Source organism: Drosophila biarmipes, unplaced genomic scaffold (genome assembly GCF_025231255.1).
Source record: "Drosophila biarmipes strain raj3 unplaced genomic scaffold, RU_DBia_V1.1 ptg000051l, whole genome shotgun sequence".
Classification (NCBI taxonomy): domain Eukaryota; kingdom Metazoa; phylum Arthropoda; class Insecta; order Diptera; family Drosophilidae; genus Drosophila; species Drosophila biarmipes.
Window position 1 is genome coordinate 87,187 of NW_026114554.1, and position 13,184 is coordinate 100,370.

The window sequence follows — 13,184 nt, forward strand, 5'->3', positions numbered from 1 at the left end:
AGTGTATGGGCAAATTCTACTAGCTATTCTCATAAATATGTCACTTATATGCCATATCTATACAATTCATGCACTTTTATATGTATATTTGCTATATTATACATTATTATGCCTTATAGGTATTATACCTATAAGCCACATCCATACGATTGCTTAATATAAATATATGTATAATTTTTTATACATATTTTTTTTTATTTATGTATGGTTTTTTATTCATATCCATATACTGTATTCACTTTTATATGGATATGATTGGCGTTTTATATAGTATTGACAAAATCATAAGTTTGACCAATACGAGGAGAGGTCCGCCAACGACCACCTCCCTATAGGTGTTTTTGGACACGCTGTCTCCCATTCGACTGCTTACTATACTAGGGGCTACCCGCTCCGTATGATATTCTCTCATATAACAAGAGAATGCAAGAAATATTCGTATTTTATGAATATAATCCATTTATTTTTCAATATCCATACGTTTTACTTAGTTTTTTGTACGGTATTGACAAAATCCTATGCATTTGCATAAGATTTATTTTGCCACAATTTATAGTACTAGTGCCGCCCTCACTAGGTATAAATATCTCATTTCGCTAGTAGTGTATGGGCAAATTCTACTAGCTATTCTCATAAATATGTCACTTATATGCCATATCTATACAATTCATGCACTTTTATATGTATATTTGCTATATTATACATTATTATGCCTTATAGGTATTATACCTATAAGCCACATCCATACGATTGCTTAATATAAATATATGTATAATTTTTTATACATATTTTTTTTTATTTATGTATGGTTTTTTATTCATATCCATATACTGTATTCACTTTTATATGGATATGATTGGCGTTTTATATAGTATTGACAAAATCATAAGTTTGACCAATACGAGGAGAGGTCCGCCAACGACCACCTCCCTATAGGTGTTTTTGGACACGCTGTCTCCCATTCGACTGCTTACTATACTAGGGGCTGCCCGCTCCGTATGATATTCTCTCGTATAACAAGAGAATGCAAGAAATATTCGTATTTTATGAATATAATCCATTTATTTTTCAATATCCATACGTTTTACTTAGTTTTTTGTACGGTATTGACAAAATCCTATGCATTTGCATAAGATTTATTTTGCCACAATTTATAGTACTAGTGCCGCCCTCACTAGGTATAAATATCTCATTTCGCTAGTAGTGTATGGGCAAATTCTACTAGCTATTCTCATAAATGCCTTCTTTATGCCATATCTATACAATTTATGCACTTTTATATGTATATTTGCTAATATTATACATTATTATGCCTTATAGGTATTATACCTATAAGCCATATACATACGATTTCATTTTTTTATTTATATATGGTTTTGTATTTATAACCATATACCGTATTTACTTTTATAAGGATATGATTGGCGTTTTATATAGTATTGACAAAATTATAAGTTTGACAAACACTTTTTTAAGTCTTTTAGTTAAAATTGTCATTTTTAATTGACTATCTAAACACTAGATATATTTGCACATGGAGCAAAGAGTATAAAAATTGGTCGCGTCACTAATAATATCGCGATACATTTTTACTACCATCAAAATACCACATACGTTTATATGTCCTCTTTATTTAATTTGGTTTCTAAACCTCAGGAATAGTTTTAATTATATGTGCGCTCTAAGTTGAATGAATTTCTTGAATCTCTTTACTTGAATTTCTAAGACTTAAAAATATTTATAAATAGATGTCCTATTGCATAATATTTTTTTATCGCTTCACTTATAAAATAACGATCCTGCCTTTCTACCTTTGAATAAACATTCATATAAACATGGAGAAAAAAACGTTCGCGTCACTAACAGTATGTGACGATAAAATTTTGCTAACATTAAAAGGAACATATTTTTATATGTCAACTCTTAGTTGAATTGGTCTATTGCTTAAGATTCTAGACCTTAGGAATATTTTTATATTATATGTTTGCCAATCTTCGCGTCACTAAAAAGATGACGATTCATATTGTTATTATTAGATGGTCGAGTTGTACTTATATTGATATGTTAATCAAATTGGTCTCTTACTTGAAAATCTAGACCTTAGGAATATTTTTATATTATATGTTTGCCAATCTTCGCGTCACTAATAAGATGACGATTCATATTATTATTAGATGGTCGAGTTGTACTTATATTGATATGTTAATCAAATTGGTCTCTTACTTGAAAATCTAGACCTTAGGAATATTTTTATATTATATGTTTGCCAATCTTCGCGTCACTAATAAGATGACGATTCATATTATTATTAGATGGTCGAGTTGTACTTATATTGATATGTTAATCAAATTGGTCTCTTACTTGAAAATCTAGACCTTAGGAATATTTTTATATTATATGTTTGCCAATCTTCGCGTCACTAATAAGATGACGATTCATATTGTTATTATTAGATGGTCGAGTTGTACTTATATTGATATGTTAATCAAATTGGTCTCTTACTTGAAAATCTAGACCTTAGGAATATTTTTATATTATATGTTTGCCAATCTTCGCGTCACTAATAAGATGACGATTCATATTGTTATTATTAGATGGTCGAGTTGTACTTATATTGATATGTTAATCAAATTGGTCTCTTACTTGAAAATCTAGACCTTAGGAATATTTTTATATTATATGTTTGCCAATCTTCGCGTCACTAATAAGATGACGATTCATATTGTTATTATTAGATGGTCGAGTTGTACTTATATTGATATGTTAATCAAATTGGTCTCTTACTTGAAAATCTAGACCTTAGGAATGTAATATATAAAGGATTAAAAATTCGCCACAAAGCCAAGCAAACAATCAATGCATACAAATAGATTGTTGGTTGAACTTTATATAAGAAGTTCAACACAACAAATAAATTATGCAATTTTATTATCGAATCATCAAGCAAAGGATAAGCTTCAGTGGATCGCAGTATGGCAGCTGCTCAACCACTTACAACACCTTGCCTGTTACAAAAGTCGTTTACAATTGATTCTAGGCTTTGTCATTGTATTAAATAATGCTTTTATATGTAACTAGCGCGGCATCAGGTGATCAAAGATCCTCCCAATTTACTATGTTACAAATTACATTGGCATCACATCCATTGTCGTTTAAAAAGTAAATTATAAACTTTAAATGGTTTAGAAGCCATACAATGCAAATTGCCCCTTATTTATCATTGCAGTCCAGCACGGATACGACCTTAGAGGCGTTCAGGCATAATCCAACGGACGTAGCGTCATACCACTGTTCGCTCGAACAAGTATTGTGCCATTGGTCCGTACCTGCGGTTCCTCTCGTACTACGCAGGAATGCTGTCGCAACAACGTTTTGTCATTAGTAGGGTAAAACTAACCTGTCTCACGACGGTCTAAACCCAGCTCACGTTCCCTTGCATGGGTGAACAATCCAACGCTTGGTGAATTTTGCTTCACAATGATAGGAAGAGCCGACATCGAAGGATCAAAAAGCGACGTCGCTATGAACGCTTGGCCGCCACAAGCCAGTTATCCCTATGGTAACTTTTCTGACACCTCTTGTTAAAAACTCTTTAAACCAAAAGGATCGATAGGCCGAGCTTTTGCTGTCCCTGTGTGTACTGAACACCGAGATCAAGTCAGCATTTGCCCTTTTGCTCTATGTGTGGTTTCTGTCCGCACTGAGCTGGCCTTGGGACACCTCCGTTATTATTTGAGAGATGTACCGCCCCAGTCAAACTCCCTACCTGGCAATGTCCTTGAATTGGATCATACCTGAGTAATTGGAGTTATACCAAATTTTCAAATCAAAAATACATAAATGCACCGTTTTATTAAAGAATTTGTTTGCGATTATATAACAAACTCGTGATACTTTGATCAAGAAGCTTGCATCAAAACCCAATACCATAAGATATAATAAATATATCCGTATAATGGCTAGGAAATGATACACGTTCCATTTAATCAAGTAAGTAAGGAAACAATAAGAGTAGTGGTATTTCATTGGCGATACCAAACCGAGGTCTAATATCTCCCACTTATTCTACACCTCTTATGTCTCCTTACACTGCCAGATTAGAGTCAAGCTCAAAAGGGTCTTCTTTCCCCGCTAATTATTCCAAGCCCGTTCCCTTGGCTGTGGTTTCGCTAGATAGTAGATAGGGACAGTAGGAATCTCGTTAATCCATTCATGCGCGTCACTAATTAGATGACGAGGCATTTGGCTACCTTAAGAGAGTCATAGTTACTCCCGCCGTTGACCCGCGCTTACTTGAATTTCTTCACTTTGACATTCAGAGCACTGGGCAGAAATCACATTGTGTCAACACCCGCTAGGGCCATCACAATGCTTTGTTTTAATTAGACAGTCGGATTCCCCAAGTCCGTGCCAGTTCTGAATTGATTGTTAATTGATAATCGTTATAATTAATAAGAACTAATTGGTTTAACCCAATTAGTATTCTTAAAAATTTTAGCAAGAAAGTTCCACAATTGGCTACGTAACTAAACTATCCGGGGAACAAGTAACTAACATAAATGCTAGAAACTCTATTTACCCAGAACGAGCACATAAACCATGTTATTGTTTCCCAATCAAGCCCGACTATCTCAATCTTCAGAGCCAATCCTTATCCCGAAGTTACGGATCTAATTTGCCGACTTCCCTTACCTACATTATTCTATCGACTAGAGACTCTTCACCTTGGAGACCAGCTGCGGATATTGGTACGGCCTGTTGAGAAGTTTGCGTGTCCCCACCATAAATTTTCAAGGTCCGAGGAGAAAATATCGACACAACAGTATATGTCATGCTCTTCTAGCCCATCTACCATATCTCTCTGCGAAAGACTTCCATGGTAGTACGGCTATAAAACAGAAAAGAAAACTCTTCCGATATCTCTCGACGGCTTCTTTATGGTCGTTCCTGTTGCCAGGATGAGCACGAGGCCCATATTTAATAACAAACGGATACTCAACAGGTTACGGAATTGGAACCGTATTCCCTTTCGTTCAAAATTATTCAAGTATATTAATTTAGCTAGATTTTATATAATATATATATTTGTTTGGCATTTGTATTTTACTTGAAAATTTTCGGCTTTCGCCTTGAACTTAGGACCGACTAACTCGTGATCAACCACTGTTCACACGAAACCCTTCTCCACTTCAGTCCTCCAAGGTCTCATTCGATTATTTGCTACTACCACCAAGATCTGTACCAATGGCAGCTCCATGCAGGCTTACGCCAAACACTTCTACGCATACCATTGTACCTTCCTACTCACTAAAGTTTCAAAATTTATATTACAAGTAATATAAATCATCTACTTTAGCGGTAATGTATAGGTATACAACTTAAGCGCCATCCATTTTAAGGGCTAGTTGCTTCGGCAGGTGAGTTGTTACACACTCCTTAGCGGATTTCGACTTCCATGATCACCGTCCTGCTGTTTTAAGCAACCAACGCCTTTCATGGTATCTGCATGAGTTGTTAATTTGGGCACCGTAACATTACGTTTGGTTCATCCCACAGCGCCAGTTCTGCTTACCAAAAGTGGCCCACTGGGCACATTATATCATAACCTTGAACTTCATATCAAGAAAGTTAAGGTTCTTACCCATTTAAAGTTTGAGAATAGGTTAAGATCGTTTCGACCCTAAGGCCTCTAATCATTCGCTTTACCAGATAAGATTATTTTATATAATATTAAAATGCACCAGCTATCCTGAGGGAAACTTCGGAAGGAACCAGCTACTAGATGGTTCGATTGGTCTTTCGCCCCTATACTCAATTCTGACAATCGATTTGCACGTCAGAACTGTTTCGGTCTTCCATCAGGGTTTCCCCTGACTTCAACCTGATCAAGTATAGTTCACCATCTTTCGGGTCACAGCATATATGCTCAAGGTACGTTCCAGTTAGAGGCATAAATAATATAAATATCATTATACATAACTATATAGAACGCCCCGGGATTGTGTTAATTAGCTATAAATAGTTAAAAAACTAATCCCATTATTAGTCAAGTTAATTACGCTATTAGGTTTATATCCCAATAACTTGCACATATGTTAGACTCCTTGGTCCGTGTTTCAAGACGGGTCCCGAAGGTATCCTGAATCTTTCGCATTGTTAATCCTACAAGTGCATATAATAAACACAAAAATCAATGATAATTATGCCATTATATAATTCCGAAAAATTAACGCACTGTATTCATATAAATCTATCAGCACTTTATCAAATTAATAACATTTATTCTGTGTTAAAATGCAAGCAAATTAATTTGAATAAACTATAAGTTATATTTTATGATAAATTTGGTATGCTAATAGATTACAATGTCCTTATATGGAAAAAATGCACACTATTATCATAATATTGTTTAAATATTACAATTCTAATGATGAATTTTCCATAACGGATATTCAGGTTCATCGGGCTTAACCTCTAAGCAGTTTCACGTACTGTTTAACTCTCTATTCAGAGTTCTTTTCAACTTTCCCTCACGGTACTTGTTTACTATCGGTCTCATGGTTATATTTAGTTTTAGATGGAGTTTACCACCCACTTAGTGCTGCACTATCAAGCAACACGACTCTTTGGAAACATCATCTAGTAATCATTAACGTTATACGGGCCTGGCACCCTCTATGGGTAAATGGCCTCATTTAAGAAGGACTTAAATCGTTAATTTCTCATACTAGAATATTGACGCTCCATACACTGCATCTCACATTTGCCATATAGACAAAGTGACTTAGTGCTGAACTGATTTCTTTTCGCTCGCCGCTACTAAGAAAATCCTTGTTAGTTTCTTTTCCTCCCCTAATTAATATGCTTAAATTCAGGGGGTAGTCCCATATGAGTTGAGGTTGTGTATAACTTTTATATGCAATTAATTCTTTATATATAATGATAAAACATTTTATTAAATTCGTTATATTAATAATATCTGTATATAAATGGCATTTGTTTGATTTAACGAATCAACGAAGAACAATAATATTGTCAACGGTTTTCTATTTTCTAATCATTAATAAGAGACAATTCTAGATAAATTTTTATGCTAGACATTTCTCAGTATCATTTGATTGAAAAAGAAAATATTTCTCTTCGTTTTTCACATTCAAATTATTTACTAATGTGAGATAATGTTTTTCATATATTTTTTAATATTATGAATAAAATAATTAAATTATTATTATCCAATAATATACCATATGCTTATAAAATTTCATTATAAAATTTGTATAAGCAACTTAATTAGCATAGTCTTACAACCCTCAACCATATGTAGTCCAAGCAGCACTATAAAATTAATTAAAGTACATAACAGCATGGACTGCGATATGCGTTCAAAATGTCGATGTTCATGTGTCCTGCAGTTCACACGATGACGCACAGTTTGCTGCGTTCTTCATCGACCCATGAGCCGAGTGATCCACCGCTTAGAGTTTTATAAATTGGTTTCTTAATTTTGTCAAATATGTTTTTATTGAAAGAAATTAAAAATACACCATTTTACTGGCATATATCAATTCCTTCAATAAATTTATTTTTATACCTAAAACGAATGCTGCGAAATGTCTTAGTTTTATATAACCAATATATATCAAAGTATTTCTTTTTAAATTGCATTTATTGTAAATAAATATATATATATATATATATTAATACTTTTTTAGCGATATAAATTGAAATTTATATAAAACATTAACCTGTATAAAACCAGGTACAACATTGTACATTTTAGGTTGTTGCATTATCCAATGTATGCGCATAACTGAGATGAACAATACATATCGCAACGCGTGTATATTATGGTCCATATACACACAGTATTTTAATTGTGTTTATATACAATAATAATTTAATATTATTATTTTAATAATTCGATTTGCTTGTTCGAATTTTTATTTGTTTGTTTTGGCTGCTTATTATTTCTCTCATATGTATTAAATACAATATATAATTTTAATATTTGCATTATTTCGATTTGCTTGTTCGAAATTTCATTTGATCTATATTAGATCATATACATTTTGGCAATTCATATTTTATTTGTATTACTATAATGTATTTATTATAATATAAACAAATATTTTATTAACGGTAAGGATATACAATAATAATTTAATATTATTATTTTAATAATTCGATTTGCTTGTTCGAATTTTTATTTGTTTGCTTTGGCTGCTTATTATTTCTCTCATATGTATTAAATACAATATATAATTTTAATATTTGCATTATTTCGATTTGCTTGTTCGAAATTTTATTTGATCTATATTAGATCTCATATACATTTTGGCAATTCATATTTTATTTGTATTATTATAATGTATTTATTATAATATAAACAAATATTTTATTAACGGTAAGGATATACAATAATAATTTAATATTATTATTTTAATAATTCGATTTGCTTGTTCGAATTTTTATTTGTTTGCTTTGGCTGCTTATTATTTCTCTCATATGTATTAAATACAATATATAATTTTAATATTTGCATTATTTCGATTTGCTTGTTCGAAATTTTATTTGATCTATATTAGATCTCATATACATTTTGGCGATTCATATTTTATTTGTATTATTATAATGTATTTATTATAATATAAACAAATATTTTATTAACGGTAAGGATATACAATAATAATTTAATATTATTATTTTAATAATTCGATTTGCTTGTTCGAATTTTTATTTGTTTGCTTTGGCTGCTTATTAATTTCTCTCATATGTATTAAATACAATATATAATTTTAATATTTGCATTATTTCGATTTGCTTGTTCGAAATTTCATTTGATCTATAATAGATCTCATATACATTTTGGCAATTCATATTTTATTTGTAATACTATAATGTATTTATTATAATATAAACAAATATTTTATTAACGGTAAGGATATTAAAACATTAATGATCCTTCCGCAGGTTCACCTACGGAAACCTTGTTACGACTTTTACTTCCTCTAAATAATCAAGTTCGGTCAACTTTTGCGAAACAACCGTAACACGCAAGGCGTCACAGTGATCACGTCCGGAGACCTCACTAAATAATTCAATCGGTAGTAGCGACGGGCGGTGTGTACAAAGGGCAGGGACGTAATCAATGCGAGTTAATGACTCACACTTACTGGGAATTCCAAGTTCATGTGAACAGTTTCAGTTCACAATCCCAAGCATGAAAGTGGTTCAGCGGTTTACCCGGACCTCTCGGTCTAGGAAATACACGTTGATACTTTCATTGTAGCGCGCGTGCAGCCCAGGACATCTAAGGGCATCACAGACCTGTTATTGCTCAATCTCATTATTGCTAGACGCAATTTGTCCATTTAAGAAGCTAGTGTCCTTATAATGGGACAAACCAACAGGTACGGCTCCACTTATATAAACACATTCAAACACAATAAACATTTTACTGCCACCATGAATGAAGGCTATATAAGCTTCAACACCATAATCCTGAAGATATCTATTTAATATATTTGAGTCTCGTTCGTTATCGGAATTAACCAGACAAATCACTCCACGAACTAAGAACGGCCATGCACCACCACCCATAGATTCGAGAAAGAGCTATCAATCTGTCTTACACACTTATGTTCGGACCTGGTAAGTTTTCCCGTGTTGAGTCAAATTAAGCCGCAGGCTCCACTCCTGGTGGTGCCCTTCCGTCAATTCCTTTAAGTTTCAGCTTTGCAACCATACTTCCCCCGGAGCCCAAAAGCTTTGGTTTCCCGGGAAGCGACTGAGAGAGCCATAAAAGTAGCTACACCCAATTGCTAGCTGGCATCGTTTATGGTTAGAACTAGGGCGGTATCTGATCGCCTTCGAACCTCTAACTTTCGTTCTTGATTAATGAAAACATCTTTGGCAAATGCTTTCGCTTAAGTTAGTCTTACGACGGTCCAAGAATTTCACCTCTCGCGTCGTAATACTAATGCCCCCAAACTGCTTCTATTAATCATTACCTCTTGATCTGAAAACCAATGAAAGCAGAACAGAGGTCTTATTTCATTATCCCATGCACAGAATATTCAGGCATTTGAAGCCTGCTTTAAGCACTCTAATTTGTTCAAAGTAATTGTACCGGCCCACAATAACACTCGTTTAAGAGCACTAATGCAGGTTTTTAAATAGGAGGAACATATGAAAAAATACAAGTATCTAAGCACATGTAAGAACTCCACCGGTAATACGCTTACATACATAAAGGTATAGTACTAACCACAATTGTAAGTTGTACTACCCGTATGAAGCACAAGTTCAACTACGAACGTTTTAACCGCAACAACTTTAATATACGCTATTGGAGCTGGAATTACCGCGGCTGCTGGCACCAGACTTGCCCTCCAATTGGTCCTTGTTAAAGGATTTAAAGTGTACTCATTCCAATTACAGGGCCTCGGATATGAGTCCTGTATTGTTATTTTTCGTCACTACCTCCCCGAGCTGGGAGTGGGTAATTTACGCGCCTGCTGCCTTCCTTAGATGTGGTAGCCGTTTCTCAGGCTCCCTCTCCGGAATCGAACCCTGATTCCCCGTTACCCGTTGCAACCATGGTAGTCCTAGATACTACCATCAAAAGTTGATAGGGCAGACATTTGAAAGATCTGTCGTCGGTACAAGACCATACGATCTGCATGTTATCTAGAGTTCAACCAATATAACGATCTTGCGATCGCTTGGTTTTAGCCTAATAAAAGCACATGTTCCATAAGGTTCATGTTTTAATTGCATGTATTAGCTCTAGAATTACCACAGTTATCCAAGTAACTGTTAACGATCTAAGGAACCATAACTGATATAATGAGCCTTTTGCGGTTTCACTTTTAATTCGTGTGTACTTAGACATGCATGGCTTAATCTTTGAGACAAGCATATAACTACTGGCAGGATCAACCAGAATAATGTTTTTATTCATATTTCATTCATATTTTTTGAATAGAAATTAGCAATATATATGTTGTTATAGATTTTATTTCTATCGAATACGGCCATTTTTATATAGCATTCGTATACGTTTGTTTTCCAATTTATACTTGTTTCGCCACTAATAATAACAAGTTTTTATTGATGTCAAAAAGAATCATATTCTTTATAAACACAATATTTATTTTTCATATATTTTCTTTATATATGCACATTTCATTCTAAAATATCATTTTTGTTCGACATACATAATATATTGTATCCACACATGTACAATTTTTGTTTAACCAATATAAGATATTGAGTTAATCATTTGTATTTTGACGATAAATTTAAAATTTATCTATATATATCCATATAAGTCTCTGGTAATATATAAAATAGAACCGAGTGTATATATATAATTATTACTACTATATTTATTTCTTAAATAATATATACTTATATATTATTTATATATATACTCTTTATTATATATTATATAATTTCTTAAATAACTCTCTTAATAGCTATTTTTTATTATCAACAATATAAGTTGATATTAATATTGAAAATGTATTCATAATTACATTTTTATATTTCTTTGGTAGACTTTTATGTACTATTATTATTTAATAATACACATATAATATAAATCATGTTAGCCTACCTCCTAAAATTAACGATAAAATTCGGAAACAATTTGTTATTCTATGTACAATAGAAACTTGGCCTTTGTTTCAACGTTATTATCTTTGGGCTTAAAATATTAACCGCGGAGCCAAGTCTCGTATTCAAATAAATGAATAAAGAAACAAATTTGACGGATAATATCTTCTCTACTGACATATGTCAATAGCAGACGGCCGGCCCATTGACCATCCTATAGTAGTTTTTGGACACGCTGTCTCCCATTCGGGTATATTCAATTTACTTTGCCACTCACCCATATAGTGTTCTCTTATATAATAAGACAACGCACTTTTATATTCATTATATGGATATATTGCCTTCCCCATATTTGCCACACCACCTATAGTAGTTTTTGGACACGCTGTCTCCCATTCGGGTATATTCAATTTACTTTGCCACTCACCCATATAGTGTTCTCTTATATAATAAGAAAACGCACTTTTATTTTCATTATATGGATATATTGCCTTCCTCATATTTGCCACACCACCTATAGTAGTTTTTGGACACGCTGTCTCCCATTCGGGTATATTCAATTTACTTTGCCACTCACCCATATAGTGTTCTCTTATATAATAAGAAAACGCACTTTTATTTTCATTATATGGATATATTGCCTTCCTCATATTTGCCACACCACCTATAGTAGTTTTTGGACACGCTGTCTCCCATTCGGGTATATTCAATTCTCTTTGCCACTCACCCTTATAGTATTCTCTTATTTAATAAGAATACTAAAATACTTCTCATATTATAGATGTAATCTATTAACTTCTCAATATCCATACGGTTTATGTATGGTATTGACAAAATCCTATGCATTTGCATAAGATTTATTTTGCCACAATTTATAGTACTAGTGCCGCCCTCACTAGGTATAAATATCTCATTTCGCTAGTAGTGTATGGGCAAATTCTACTAGCTATTCTCATAAATATGTCACTTATATGCCATATCTATACAATTCATGCACTTTTATATGTATATTTGCTATATTATACATTATTATGCCTTATAGGTATTATACCTATAAGCCACATCCATACGATTGCTTAATATAAATATATGTATAATTTTTTATACATATTTTTTTTTATTTATGTATGGTTTTTTATTCATATCCATATACTGTATTCACTTTTATATGGATATGATTGGCGTTTTATATAGTATTGACAAAATCATAAGTTTGACCAATACGAGGAGAGGTCCGCCAACGACCACCTCCCTATAGGTGTTTTTGGACACGCTGTCTCCCATTCGACTGCTTACTATACTAGGGGCTACCCGCTCCGTATGATATTCTCTCATATAACAAGAGAATGCAAGAAATATTCGTATTTTATGAATATAATCCATTTATTTTTCAATATCCATACGTTTTACTTAGTTTTTTGTACGGTATTGACAAAATCCTATGCATTTGCATAAGATTTATTTTGCCACAATTTATAGTACTAGTGCCGCCCTCACTAGGTATAAATATCTCATTTCGCTAGTAGTGTATGGGCAAATTCTACTAGCTATTCTCATAAATATGT

At 32.9% G+C, this 13,184-nt stretch overlaps 3 non-coding genes across 3 annotated transcripts; all 3 read right to left on the minus strand.

Annotated features, from left to right (window-relative positions):
* Positions 1 to 2,931: 2,931 nt before the first annotated feature.
* On the minus strand, positions 2,932 to 6,902 carry LOC127012342 (large subunit ribosomal RNA). The gene has a single exon (XR_007765844.1). It is a non-coding gene; the product is annotated as a large subunit ribosomal RNA (ribosomal RNA).
* Positions 6,903 to 7,304: 402 nt separating this feature from the next.
* Positions 7,305 to 7,483, minus strand: LOC127012327 (5.8S ribosomal RNA). The gene has a single exon (XR_007765828.1). It is a non-coding gene; the product is annotated as a 5.8S ribosomal RNA (ribosomal RNA).
* Positions 7,484 to 8,953: 1,470 nt separating this feature from the next.
* On the minus strand, positions 8,954 to 10,948 carry LOC127012337 (small subunit ribosomal RNA). The gene has a single exon (XR_007765839.1). It is a non-coding gene; the product is annotated as a small subunit ribosomal RNA (ribosomal RNA).
* Between the last annotated feature and the right edge of the window lie 2,236 nt (positions 10,949 to 13,184).